This window comes from Lissotriton helveticus, chromosome 3_1 (genome assembly GCF_964261635.1).
Source record: "Lissotriton helveticus chromosome 3_1, aLisHel1.1, whole genome shotgun sequence".
In the NCBI taxonomy this organism is placed as follows: domain Eukaryota; kingdom Metazoa; phylum Chordata; class Amphibia; order Caudata; family Salamandridae; genus Lissotriton; species Lissotriton helveticus.
The window spans coordinates 1,429,008,377-1,429,022,903 of NC_136061.1; positions in this window are offsets into that span (position 1 = coordinate 1,429,008,377).

A 14,527-nucleotide genomic window follows, 5' to 3' on the forward strand; every position below is an offset into this window, starting at 1 on the left:
ACATTTGACAATAATACTTCCTTCAAGCGAATAGGTCCGGTGTAGAAATAGAATATGTGGTTACAAGTAAACTTTTTACAACTGCACCACAGAAAGTTCATCATGAGAAGAACAATCCAGCAATGAAAATAAACTAATATGACCTCAGCTTTACTGTGTTCTGCCTGCAAAGCCTATGGGGAGAGGGTGTGCTGGGAGGAGGAGTTGCAGGAGGAGTGGGGGGGACTACAAATGAGTGACAGGGATGGCATCCACCTTGTCCAAGAAAGCCTTTTACATAGAAATGTGACATAACTAAAACACATTATTAAACACACTTCTACACCTCACAGTAAATTAGTTTGAAAGGCAATTACAATACAGTCTGTAGATATAAAGTTGTGTGAAAATGCATATTGCACAATGTTAATGATACAAAAAAATATAAATCTTTAAAACACTTTATCAGTACCACCAGGGTAAAAACACAGTTACTAATTAAAGACAATATAAACCTAACCAATGTGTTAAGGCGTAAATAGTTTAGTCAGGACAAACAACTTAAAGTAAGTTATTGCAATCTAGCATACTGACCAGTAATTGCGAAAATGATAACGATACAATAGAGATAATTTAGTTGGTCCTAGTGAACGTAAATTCATATATTATTAATAGATTTGTATTGAAGAAGCCAGAGCCAACATTTTCTAAGGATCAGAGTGCTGATGAAGACCTCAACAAAACTATTGCTCTATACTGTGAGGTCGAAGTATAACACATCAACAACTGGTTCTGGAAGTGTCCTTCTTAACTTTGGAGAAATTAATATCTTCCAGAAATATAAATACCAGCATAAAAAAATAACTGACTCTTTGAAAGAACTGTAACTTTTGTACCCAGAAGGGGATTAATTTATTTGTATATTTTTTTGTGAAGACATACTAGAGCTAGTTTTAATATTTATGGGCATATGTACAAGATCCTATCGCCACAGGAACGTTACTTTTTGTGACATTTCCGTGGCGATAGAGACTTTGCCTTATTTACAAGGCAGCGTTAGGCCACTTAACGCTGCCTTGTAAATAAGGCCCCCTTTCACGCTATGCTTAGTGTGAAAGGAGAAAGTAGTGGGTGTTGCGGTGGGCGTTCCAATGCCACACCCATTGATTTTGACGCTGCCCCCTATTTACAAGGGCAGTGTAAATAGGAGACTTGGTCCTAAGTTGGCGAAACGAGGAGAAATGCTATATGTCTCCTTGTTTTTGCTTTTTCCATTTGTGGTGCCTTGTGCAGCACACATTGAAAAAGCGAAAAGCCTTTTATTGTTTATGTACTGGAAGGTACCTCTTCCTGCACATAAACATTCTTTAAAAAAAATGACATTTTGTGACTTCCATGTGTTCTGCATTAAGCTGCACACATAAAAGGGACACAATGGCATTTCAAGATTGCTTATGTACAGGATGGGGGACCTTCCTGTACATAAAAAATCTTTCCCCTGAACGCAGGCACCCTTGCACTTCTGTTGTTCATATCCCCCTGAGTGCCTGATTCTGATTCGGTTAGGAAATCATTCCAACCGAATCGGTTTGGGAATGGTTTCCGACCGACTTGGATCGGGAGAGTCCGACCAACCGAGTATGATGCGTATGGATGCTTCCAGATACGATTTAGTTGGACTTCCATTGATTTCAATGGAAGCCTATGTTCCGACCGAATGCATAGGCTCCCATTGAAGAAAGTGGTGGCTGGGAAAAATCAGGCACCCTGTGACGCGCTCCCCCTAGCGCCTGCCACACTGTGCATGGCTAAGGGGGAACCATGGATACTCTCACGGGCCCGATTGGGAATGCTCTGTGTGCAAGGGGCCCCACTATGGACCTCCAAAGTCTGATTCCGACTGCTGATTTGAGTCGGAGGGCACGATTCAGAAAGGCTGTCTGAAACCAGCTTCGTAATTGGCCGTTCGGAAATGTAGCCCGTAGAGACGTATGATTGTACTCCGTACAGCCTGGTCACTCCAAAAGCCGTCGGGTTCGGATTGGGATGTTCTTAACACCTAACTTGCCTCGTAATCGGTCTGTCGGAAACCTTTACGATTTGGCTGGTAAGACTCGTTCCCGATCTGATTCCGAGGGAGCAAATGCCATTAGGAGGCCTTCCTAACCGCATTGTAATCGGGCCCTCGGTCAGAAAGAAACATTCCCGATTTGATTTGGACGTAGAAAATGCCTTTAGCAGGCCTTCCTAACCGCATCGGAATCGGGCCATTAGTGTCTGCAGTATCTGCTGTGGATTCATTTGTGTCTATCAGTCTATACATTATTATTATTATTATTATTATTATTATTATTATTATTTTGAGATACTTATTGTGAGTGCATGATGATACCCTTGATACTTAAGGGCATTAGGTCGGGTGATGGAATGTCTTTTCCATTTTTACTTTGAATATTGTCTATTTTGGATATCTTTTTGATTTGCTTTTGAAATGCCATGCAATTTAGAAGATAATTCATTAATCTATGAATAGTGACCAGCCTGATTCAATTAACAGGTATTAAGTGCTTATATTCCAAATTATACTGTAATGAAAATTGACTGAGGGAATATGTCTATGCTCCGGAGCTATTAATGGCATAGCCTCCAGCGACAATATAAGGGCTGCTCTCCGCTTTTCTGTTTCGCATGGACTAATAAGTCACTGGTCAGAAGCTTCCCATGGTGGAACTAGCTGACGCTCTGCTGTTTGAAAGTTGGTGGTTCCTCTGCATCTGAATGAGGCAAAGACACCTGAGTTAAGTGGGGAGATTGAACTGTTCTGACAAATTCCAGCATTTCTTCTTTTCAGCCAAAACCTAAATGACCCACATAAATTAGAAAATATAGGTGACTAACATTTGAAATAAATATCCTGGAAAAAGTTTCACTGGTAGTTTAATGTTCAAATTCACCCAAAGTCAATTTACACATATTCTAGATTTGGGTTAATTTGCTATTCGAACTCCATTCCTAGAATATTAGAGAGGATTGCATGAAGGTGGGAGTGGGCTCAAGTCGAAATTTCTGTGGTGTTCTTTGTTTGGGAATCCATGTTTTTGTGCAAGACATTTTTACAATGTATTTACCAATGAAAGGGGAGTTCTCTTCCAATTCCATTTTGAGGAGACAAACTGCCACTTAGCCACTTTGTGCTACGTTGTTAACCTTTAAACTGTAAATTCCTTAAGTTAAGAATTGTTGAAAAGTCATCCAGAGTGAAAAACTGCAGGAGACTACACGTCACGAGAAAGCACTTTACAAAACAATGAAATACATGCAGTATACGTGGGAGAAAATGGCATATACAGAAGGCGCCATGCAATCAGTTACAACTATTTGCTTTAGAGATGTCGTGTTCACTAAAAGGATGTAAAAGCTGGAAGCTGTCACTACGGTTTAATATCAATGCCATGGGACATAAAACACCAGAAGGTAAATATAGAATTAAATCATAAAGACGTGGAAAGTCTTTTCAGGATGTGGAAACAACGCCTCTTTAGTCACTTGCAGGTCGGGTACATTTACCATCTGCTGTATAGGAATGTGTCACTAACCATACATCTGACTTTTCAGCTAGTGACATCTTCAAGCGGGCAACAAGTCTTCTTAACACGGCTGTGCACACACTGAGAGACAGCCGTGCCACTTGGTTTAAATTTGGAAAATCTGTTTATCGAGCTTAAAGTGTATGGAACAAACCAAAGGCCACTCAAAGAATATACCCAACTACATTTTGAACTATACACAGTATGAAGGCGCTTTACCGCTGGCTCATTGGGATTTGGGGGGCAGTCGACTGCGGGGATGTCTGGCTCAGGGGCGGTCCTAGGACTTTTGGGGCCCCGGGCGAAAGGGAAGATGTGACGCCCCTCTAATTTGCGACATCCAAGGCCGGCGTTAGGGCGGTGCGACAATGTTTGTTGGTGCCTCACCAGTGAGCTCCTTCGCTATGAATTCCCTCACTATCACCCTTTAACAGTGCTCCTCAAGTTATTCTATGTGGATTTATGCTATGCAGATTTATAAAGTACATAGCTGCCGAGGACTTCCCAGTGCTGCGTGAGTCATCGTGTCCACTAGCGGGATTCAGGAGGGGGACATTTCTAGGACTAGTGGTGGTAAAGCCTTGTTTTATGCATTTTTCTGAATCGGGTCTTGTTTATTTAGTTTCTGAGCTCAGCGGGAATATCATTCCAAAGCTTAGGGGTCAAATGTGAGAAGGATACATGCACCCCAATCTGATCCTTTGGACCTTTAGCAATCAAGCACTGGAGGATCTTAAGGTCCTGCTAGGAGTGTAAGGTACCCGAAGAGCCATTATCAAGGAGGGTCCATTATGGTTGATTTCCATATGCGCCAAGTAAAGTGCCTCAAATATTATCCTTTCCTCCACTCAAGCCAGTCCAAGGAAGCCACTGCAATTTTTGCTGAGCTATGTTTGGGAAGCTTGATGATAGTCCTTGCTGCCACACTTTCAACTAACTGGAGTCTCTTTTTTTTTTTTAAACGTTTTTTATTGCAGAATTAGATGTGCAGTACATTTATCATTATAGGATCTTAACAGTGCATATTTCTCGTCCTCACATTCCCGCACCCGTTCAGCATACACAGCCATTCAGCCCACATCCCGAAGGCCGGGCGGCGTCATTTGCGTTTTTGGTGCTTATTACATTTTAATATTGGTAGTCCCCACACGAGGCAATCCGCTGTCTGCTTTTCAACTTATACTCCCCATCCCCTTTGAGCATCAAGCAAGTGTCCTCCAGTTTTGTACCCCTGAACTTGCCCCCACTCCCCCCCCCTCAGTGTCTTTGCCTACGCTTAGCTCTGAAAAGCACGATCCTGTGGTGGTAGACAGAAGCATCTTATCACTTACTGGGTGTGTGTGTCTGGTGAGGGTACTGGCACCGCGGCCATCCCGGTTGGGTCCTCAGGGTCCTCTGGCTCCTCCTCCCCTTCCTCCCCCTCTGAACTATCCCTTAGTGTCTGCACCAACATTTCCCACTCCATCGCTGCCTCCTGGGCCCACTCATCGGATCTACGCCGGGCCAGTTGGTATCTGACCGTACTCTCTCCCGCTGCCCATTTTAGAAATTCGTTCAGCCATCTACGGTGCGTCGGCCCCGTTTTCGACTTCCATCTCTTGGTCAACTCCCTTTTAGCTAAGAGTAGGCCCATGTCAATGAATTTGCTCGATAATTTATTTTTGGGTGTGTGTGGGAACCAATGGAGTATGCTGACCGCTCTATCGTACTGCAGGTCTCTATCCGCTACCTCGTTCAACGTGTTGCCTACGTCCCTCCAATAGTCCTGCAGGTGAGGGCAGTCCCTCAGCATATGCACTAAATCCGCCCCTATCCTATTACATCTTGGGCATGCCGCGTCCTCTACTCCGAAGTAGTGTGCAATTTTTCTCGGTGTGAGGTAGGCCCTATGAATAATATAGAAGTGTATTAGCTGAAAGCGCGCATTTCTAGTGCTCTTCCTAGCCCTCCGTACCAGTTGGGACCACGGGGTGTCTGGGATTTCCATCTGCAGGTCCGTTTCCCATTTGGCCTTCAACGCCGCAAGCGGCTGCAAGGACTCACTCAGCATTCTCGAATAAAGGCACGTTACTGCTTTGAAGGTGCCCGCCGACATCATTGTGTACTGGCAGGCCTGTGTCGTCTGCGGTTCGATCAGCCCTTCCCCCCAATGTGCCTGTACTGCTCTTACCACAGCCGCGTGCAGAAGGTAATCTCCCCTCGGGAGATCGTAGCGCTCCTGCAGCGTCTGGTATGGGGTCATCACGCCATCGTCATACAGATCCCCCACCATCTGCAACCCCGCTTCCTCCCATAGCTGTAGCCTCGACCAATCTCCACCGTGCGGGAGTGCTGTCACCATGCCCAGTGGTATTTCGGGCGCATAAGGGTGCTTGACTCCCGCTCGTTTGTGCGAGCGGTTCCAACACAATCGGAACGTCCGTTCTTCCTGGGATAAGTCTCTGAGCACCAGCTTTTGTTGCAGGGCGATATAAGCCAACACATGGCGGGGGGTGCCCTCGTCCCTCTCCAGGTCTGGCCCGCGGTAAGCTCTCGCAATTTCTTGCGTAAAGGTTTGTAGCTGGGCGGCCAAGTAATAGAGTTCGAAATCTGGGACCGCTAGGCCTCCGTCGTCTTTGGGGCGGGTCAGCGTCGCTAACGCAATTCTGCGTCTGCCCTTTCCCCATATGAACGATGTAATCATCGATCTCAACCGCCGAAAGACCGCCCCAGGCACCCAAATGGGGAGAGTTCTGAAGTAGTACAGCAAGCGCGGTAAGGCTACCATCTTTAAAAGAGATATCCGACCGGCCACCGACAGAGGCAGGGTGGTCCAAAAGGTCATGCTGCTCTGCAAGGCGCGGACACAGCGTCCCACATTGCCATCCAGCATGTCTGCTGACTCGTGGTATATGTGTACTCCCAGGTAGGTCAGGCAGTCAGGTTCCCATCTAAGTAGTGGGCGGGCGGGGGGCTGCTCCTCCCCTTTCCGTAGGGGGAAGAGACAGGTTTTAGCCCAGTTCACATTCAGGCCTGACAAGGCGCCAAAGCGCGCCAGCAGTCTCTCTGCACCCTCCACAGCTCCCTCGGCATCCTCCAAGTAAAGGATAATATCATCTGCGTATAGTGAGATGAAGTTCCGTGTCCCTCGGAATTCCAGTCCTTCATAATAGACACCCCACCTGGCCATTGCTGCAAGAGGTTCCACCGCTAGCGCAAATAGTAGGGGCGAAAGTGCACACCCCTGTCTAGTACCTCGGTTCACCTCATATTGGTGGGAGACCAGAGCGCCAACCCTTACTCTTGCTCTTGCTGATGCGTACAATACTCTCGTCCAGGCTATGTATCCATCTCCCAGGCCAAAATTCTGCATCACTCTAAATAAATACTCCCATTCTAGGCTATCAAAGGCCTTCTCTATGTCAACAGCCAATACTAGGGGAGTCTCTGCCTCCGGAGGTGGGTCGTTCATCAGTCTAAGCAGTCTTCGGATGTTGTGCGTCGTGTTACGGGTGGGTATAAACCTGGATTGGTCCTTATGGATCAGTTCTTGCATGTGAGTTAACAATCTAGAGGCTAGCACTGTGCTCAGGATCTTGTAATCAGTCGTTAACATGGATAGTGGACGGTAGGACGCTGGGTTCGCACTCTCCCTACGTGGCTTCAGTAATGGAATCATTATGGCTTCACACATTGATTGGGGGAGTCGGCCTCTATTCTTATCCTCATTGTATATTATTTGGAGCTTTGGGGCCAATTGTTCCAGATATCGTTCATAGAATTCAATGGGTAGTCCGTCTATGCCAGGAGTTTTGTTACGTGCCATCCTCTTCACTGCTCCCCTTATTTCTGTCAGCTCTATTTGGCCCCCTAGGGCTTCTGCCTGTTCCTGTGCGAGCCGCGGTAACTGTAATTCACTTTAAAAAAGCGGCTATCGCCTCTCCCTGGTCCCCTAGCGTACTCTTATATAATTCCTCATAGTACGATCGAAAGCCGTCTAATATATCTGGTTGCGTGCTATAAGTGTGGCCTCCTTCCCCCTTCAGGGCCAAGATCGGGTGGCTGCATCTAGTGGGGTTCGCTAACCATGCTAGGAGTGTTCCAATTTTATCCCCCTCTGCGTGCGCTTTCGTTAGGTACGTTCTGTAATCAAAACTGCGGAGGCGCTCCACCTCCACTGCTACCGCCTCTCTCGCCTCGCTAACCCTCTCCTGAAGCTCGGGCCGGTTAGGGCGCGCTAGTTTGGCCTCTCTCAGTGTGCGCTCTGCCTTTTCAAGGTCGTCCAGCAGGGTCCTGCGCACTCCCGCATATTTCCCTATGCAGTGCCCTCTGACCACGGTCTTAAAGGCGTCCCATTCCACTGCTCTGGTAGTAGCGGAACCCTCATTCTCTACAAAGTATTGTGAGATCCTCCCGTCCAACTCTTCGCGGAATGGTGGGTCATCCAGCGTGTCCGGCCGCAGCCGCCACGTCGGAATCCGCGATATCTCATTCATCCAGTCCAGTGTCAGGAGTAGCGGGTTATGGTCGGATATCGTGCGCGCCAGATACTCAGTCCTGGCCAGTGCTGGAAGCACCGACTGAGAGCTCAGGAAAGTGTCAATGCGGACATGGAGGTCATGCAGGTTGGAGTAAAACGAGTAGTCTCTCTCCGCTGGGTGTTGTGTACGCCAAGTGTCCGCTAGGTCCCATTGTTTCTGCCATTCCGATCTGCATCTCGCCAGTCTATGTATCGGGGATGCATGCAGTGGGGGATGTGATCTATCTAGTACTGTGTCTGCTATGGAATTGAAGTCCCCCCCCCCATCAACACAGGACCTGTGAGATAATTCGCCAGTTCCCCGGATAGCTTTGCAAAGTAGTGCGCCTGGTCTACGTTGGGTGCGTATATACTACTGAGTACGATGTGTCGGCCCCTCAGTTTGCCCTCCACTGCTACAAATCTCCCCTCTGGGTCCACTATGTGTCTGGACACTTGAAAAGGAGTACCCGCCCTTATCCATATTAACACCCCCCTAGCAAAGGCAGAATATGTGGTGTTGAATAAGTGCCCTCTCCATCTACGCTGTAGCGCGATTCCCTCTTTCTTTGTCAGGTGGGTTTCCTGCAGGAACGCTATGTGTACCCCTCTTCGAACCAGGTAGGCATGAATCTTGTGGCTCCTTGCCATAGTGTGCAGCCCCCTCACATTCCAAGACACACATTTTAACGATCCCGCATTAGCCATTGTCCCACAGTGTTCGGTGCAGTTCCATGATGTATCGCCTCCTGGCGTCAGGCGAGACACAGTGCCCACCCCCCCTCAAAACCCCCCTATCCCCCCTCCCTGTGTAACGCCTCGAGTCACCCCAACATCTCCAGGCCCCCCCCCCCCAGAACAGGACCTAACCTCAAAAGAGCTGCTCCCATCCAAACCGTGTACGAGCAAACGTGCTCACAAGTCCCCCTATTCCGCAGTCTGCACTACGGAGGCCTTACGGGCCCTACGGAGCGTGGACTAGGCTCAAGCGCTTTAATCATAGTCCCCATTCCCCCCGCCCCGCAATACGCATCATAACTCACCATTATCCAGTTTTACAGCTGCCTGTTCAGGTGGCCAAGACGGCAGCCCCAACAGCCCTCCTTCCAGTTAGAGCACCATAACCCTCCCTCAGTATCCAATTATTCAATTATTTCTTCTGACGTCTGTGGCATAACCTCTGGTCCCCTCGTACTGCCAGCCTCCGATAATTCTGTCTCTGAGCCGGTTCCCTGCTCCTCCGAGCCCGAAATCCTCCCTGATTGGGCGAGCGCCGAGCCCGAGACATCCATTACTGCCTGCAGCGCCGCTCTCCTCTCGTCCTCCGTCTGGGTCTCTGTAGGTCTCCTGGACCCCCGCCCGCGCCCCCGGAGCCTCTGCGATTTCCTCACCGGATGTTTCTGCCGCTCCGCCTCCTCCCTGAACCGGGCCCCGTCCGTGCCCGCTTTGTAGGTGTCCCACCAGGCCCATGCCTCCGCCGCCGTAGGGAAGAACAGCGGCTTCTCGTCCACCACTATTCGAAGCCTGGCCGGGAAAAGGAGTGAATATTGGATGCCTTCAGTTCGCAGTTCTTTCTTGATGGAAAGGAAAGAGGCCCGCAGCTTTTGAGTCTCGAATGTATAGTCTGGGAACAGCGTGACTTTACTATTGTCCACTTGGAAGGGTCCGCTTCCCTGGCTCTTTGCAGGAGCCAGTCTCTATCCTTGTAGTGTAGCAGTTTGATGACCACAGGGCGAGGTGGCAGGCTCGGTTTTGGGGGTCTGGCCGGAACTCGGTGCGCCCGCTCCAGTGTGAAGAAGGGCGAAAGGCCCTCCGGGGCCACTGCGGTCATCAGCCAGTCGCTCAGGTAACCCACCATGTCCGATCCCTCTTTTTTCTCCGGAAGGCCCACTAGGCGCACGTTGTTCCTCCGACTACGGTTTTCGGCATCCTCCGCTCGTCTCTCCAGGGTTCATATGCGGTCAAGAGCCTCCGTGAGTCGCCCCTCCATGGTCTTGTGAGCCGGCACCATATCCTTCAAAGTATCTTCCGCAGATTTGACCCTGTCCACCAGCTTCCCGTGATCCGCTCGCAGGAGCCCCAACCCCATCGACACCTGCACAATGTCCTGATGTAGAGCGTCCCTTGTGGCTGCTATAGCCTCCAGGATACGGTCTTGCATCAGTTGTAGTTCCGTTGGGGCGTGCAGAACGTCTTCCGGTGGGTCAGTGGCCGGGCCTCCATCACCTTTCGCCCCCCTGGGTTTACCCATCTTGAGTCGGGGCGGTTGGTCTGGAGCTCCAACGAGGTTCGCCGGTGTCAGGTGCCCCTCACAGTAAGCTATCAGGAGGGCAACGGTCAGGCCGGTCTCCGTTCGTGATTTATCTTGGGATACTCCAGGCCTTTAGGATCATTTATGTACCCGCACCCCCGCGGGGCCCGGCCAGGACGGTGCGTTATCGGCACTAAGTGCAGGCCCTCCGCACCTCAGCTGGCGAATCTCATTTCTTCGCCTCTGGTTCAGTGCAGCGCTCACTCGCCGACGCAGGCCAGGCAGGCATCTAGGGTCCGGGTCCAGTGGCGGCGTATAGGGGCGGATGCGCGTTGGTCATCAAGCGGTCCCCTCTCCCCCGAGGACCCACCGCAGTCACGGCGCACTCACGGCGCACTCACGGCCCCCAGGGGGACAGCGGGCATCAAGGGGGGCCCAAAAGCCGCGCAGGTCGGTGGGACCACGCGGCAGTCCAGGCCCGCAATGCTCGATCAGTGTAAATGTCAGTGTCCAGGTGGCGAGTGAGCTCCGCCTCGCACTAATATCCCCCTGAGCATTGAGGTCCCCTCAGGACGCCGCCGCACCTCAGCCCCCGCTCCTCTCCAATATGCTTGAGGGTGAGGCAGGCTTGCCGCCACCACGAAGACCCCCAACTGCCGGCGGCGATGATCAGGGCCAGCGGGACAGAGATCTGAATTCCGAGGCGAGGGCTGGGGCTCCAACGGCGACTCCCCGGTCCCGACAGGAGGTGTATCTGGGTCCCCGCAGACCTCCGGTGGCCGGTAGGGCCCGGGTCCGCTGTAGGCCCCAAGCCGGGGCGTCGCGTAGTCAAGCGTCCCGGTGGTAGGGCACCCAGCTAGGCCAGGGCGTCACGCACCCGCCGGTCCCCCACTCAGCTTCCTCCCCGATGCAGCACGCAGGGCAAGTTCCCCTTGCAGTAGGGCGCAGCCCGATGTGGTCCCGCTGAATGCACCGGAGGTTGCCGTACCCGGGGGTCAGGTCTCCGCTCGGGCCCAGAAGCCAGGGAGCCCTGTATGGATTCCGCACCGGCGAGGGGCTGCACAGAGGCTCACCCGGAGCAGGGAGCCAGACCCGGAGCCCCTGGGTCAGGATGTACTCTCGCCGAGCCGATCCTCATCGGACAGGGGAAAGCGCCACCGCAACGCCGCTTCCGTGTCCTCAGGCTGCGGGTGACTTCGGCCGCATAGGCAGGGCTACTATGCGGGCGCCATGTTGCTCGCTTCTGGGCGCTTGTCCCATTGCCGGTTTCCAGCCGTTGTTCGGTGGCCACCAGGGCGCCGCTGGCCCCAAAGCAGGCACTGGGGTCTGCGGACGGAACTCCCCCCCCGGGCGTCAGGGGAAAGTCCACTCATGCAGCGGATATTAGTCAGGATTAGCGGGCGGAGGACAGTAGCCGCTTCAGGCAGTGACCATCACCGTCGGCTGCTAGCCACGCCCCCCCCTCTAACTGGAGTCTCTTGATAATATATTTGGGTGAGCCCATATACAGGGAATTCCCATATTCCAAGCGGGAAAGAATCAGCACTTGGATCACTATTCTCCTATATTGTGTAGGTAGGAGGTCTAGGATTTTCCGTAGGGTTCTGATAAGACCACAGTAAGATGCTGTAAATATTTTTACTTGGGCCTCCATAGATAGAGAGCTATCCAACGACATACCTAAGCTCGTAATGGGGGAGGAAGGGATTGGCGGTGGCCCCAGGAACTCTGGCAATCCGAGGGTTGTTTGCGGTATTGGCTTTTTTCCTAAAATCATCAGCTTGGCTTTGTTTCCCTTCAATTTAAGTGGGCAGCTAGCCATCCATCATGCAACATTCTCTAGACAAGGGGCAAGTTGTTGTAAACCTGTTCCCGGGTAAAGGGAGACTACCAGTTGGGAGTCGTCAACATAGGAGACCATCAACACCCAAAATTTCTTGACGATGTCTGCCAATAGACTCAAATAAATGTTGAAAAGTGTCGGCCTTAATGCAAAGCCCTGCGGAACCCCAAACTTCAAAGGGAAGACATCTGAATAGCAGGGAGGTTCCCAAATTGAAAAGGACTTTTCTTTTAGGAACGAGAAAAGCCAGGTCAGAACACAACTTTTTATTCCTATTGCACTCATCCTGAGCACCAGAGTCTCGTGGTCAACTGTATTGAACGCAGCGCTCAGGTAGAGAAGGATAATGACCGTGGAACCTCCTTTGTCCAGCAATATTTTCATCTCCCCTGATATTGCTCATAATGCAGTTTCCATCCTCTGTCACCTCTCTGCAAGACTTACACTTTTTTCCACCCACAGCTTTCTGAAATCTTCCATCTACATATTTCAGCTCTCCTCTTTCTTTTCTGAACCCTCTTTTCACTTTCTCCTTCTGCACATATTCTCTTGCATCTGCTTCATTTTACCATTCTCCACCACAAACCCACAACACAGCCATTCACTTATGAGTACTGTATTTCTATTAGGCCTGTCAATTTTCTACAGGCGCTTTGTACCTCCTTCGCACGCTTCTACACATAATTACAAGTACAATTAGTACATGCCACCATTGCCCTCAACCCTCTACAGAGGACTCAAACAAGATTGGTTGAGCAGGTATTCTAAACACATTTGTGAACCACTGGCAGGCACTGTGAGAACTGCGTACTACCTTTAGACTCAACTCCAGGGCTCTCAATCATGGCCCATTTTACTCACTCACCCACAACCACTGCACAACTAGCACAAACACCTATAAGCGAGTTGATAGTATGCAGAACAATAGGTTGATATGTTGTATAGCAAAAATACATAAATAGAAAATACAGGGAAAAAAAAACAAGCACTCTTAGGGAAGTAAATTAGGCAAGACATGTGAAATTTAAATAGGAGCAACCTCATTGTCATGATTGACATGGGTTATTGTAATGTTTTCTTACAGTCATTGTTTTTTTTTTTTTTTTAAAACCTTTATTTGCATCAATAGGATAGACAAGCATGGGCCCACAACCAATCCGGCCGGCCACAAATCAAAAATGATCAAAAATCAAAATAAGCGACACAAGGCCAGCTGGCAGGCAAACATATTTAAAACAGTGCTAAGGATAGGACAAGCAACATTAACGGCCCAATATCAGGATCAATGAGGTCCATTTTATAATAGGGGGACACGGCTCATGGCAGACTCATAAAATACGGGAAAAACCAATAAACAGAAATATACCCACGCCAAAATGGGAAGAGGAGGGGGGGGAGGAGGACTTGAAGACACGAGTCGATCGTAGCACAAAACAAACGCAAAATATAGTAGATAAGCATACAAGTACTACCAGCATCTCATGCCCCCCACCCAATAACAAGCTAACAAAGGCAAGGGGAGCGGATAAACTGCACGATTGAAACCTACTCGCCATACGAGCCCGGGGAAAAAAAGGGGGGGGGGGAGGGAAGGGGGAGGGGGGAAACAGAGGGGAGGAAACCAATAAGGGCAAGAACAGGAAAAGGGGAAAAAGAAGGAACAAAGAAGAAGAAATATAAAAGGAGAAACACAATCGTGCAAGATGGGCGCCACCCCGGGCCAGGCATCCCGCGGCTAATAATACAGAAGAAAGTAGAGAGCTAGCGAAAAGAAGGGTGTGGCAGTCGCGACGGAGCATCGAAACTGATAAAAGTGGCATAGCAACAGACCCCAACCCACTCATGCCAGAGAAGCGAGGACAGAAGCGGCACCGCTATAAAGGGATAGAAAAGGGCCATAGAACCAAAAAAAAAACATCTGAAAGACCCCGCCCACCCGTCCCACCCCGCACCCCTGCAGAAGGCTACGGCCTACCCTCCAAACAGCGTGCCTGTCGCCCTAATCCGAAACCCGAAATATAGTAAAGAAAGAAAGTAGAATAAGGAGACAAAAAGAAGTAGGAGAGGAAATATGAAACAAAAATAAGATGTGAGGGAGGAGCCAGAGGATATGAACAAACACACTCGGCTACGACCCTTCCTCGACCAGCAAACGAATAATTATCAAATCAGTACTACACCTTCACATACAGCAAAAACCCGCAGGGGGGGGGAGGGGGAATTTTTAACGTTTCACAATGTCGAGAGTACAAGCATCAGCGCAACGGACAGGTAAACCAGCAATCTATCAGTGTTGTGCAACTTACCCCCAGCCCTTCCTAATCACAAAACCAACCCAATAAAGGATGACATGAAGCGGACCACCCAAC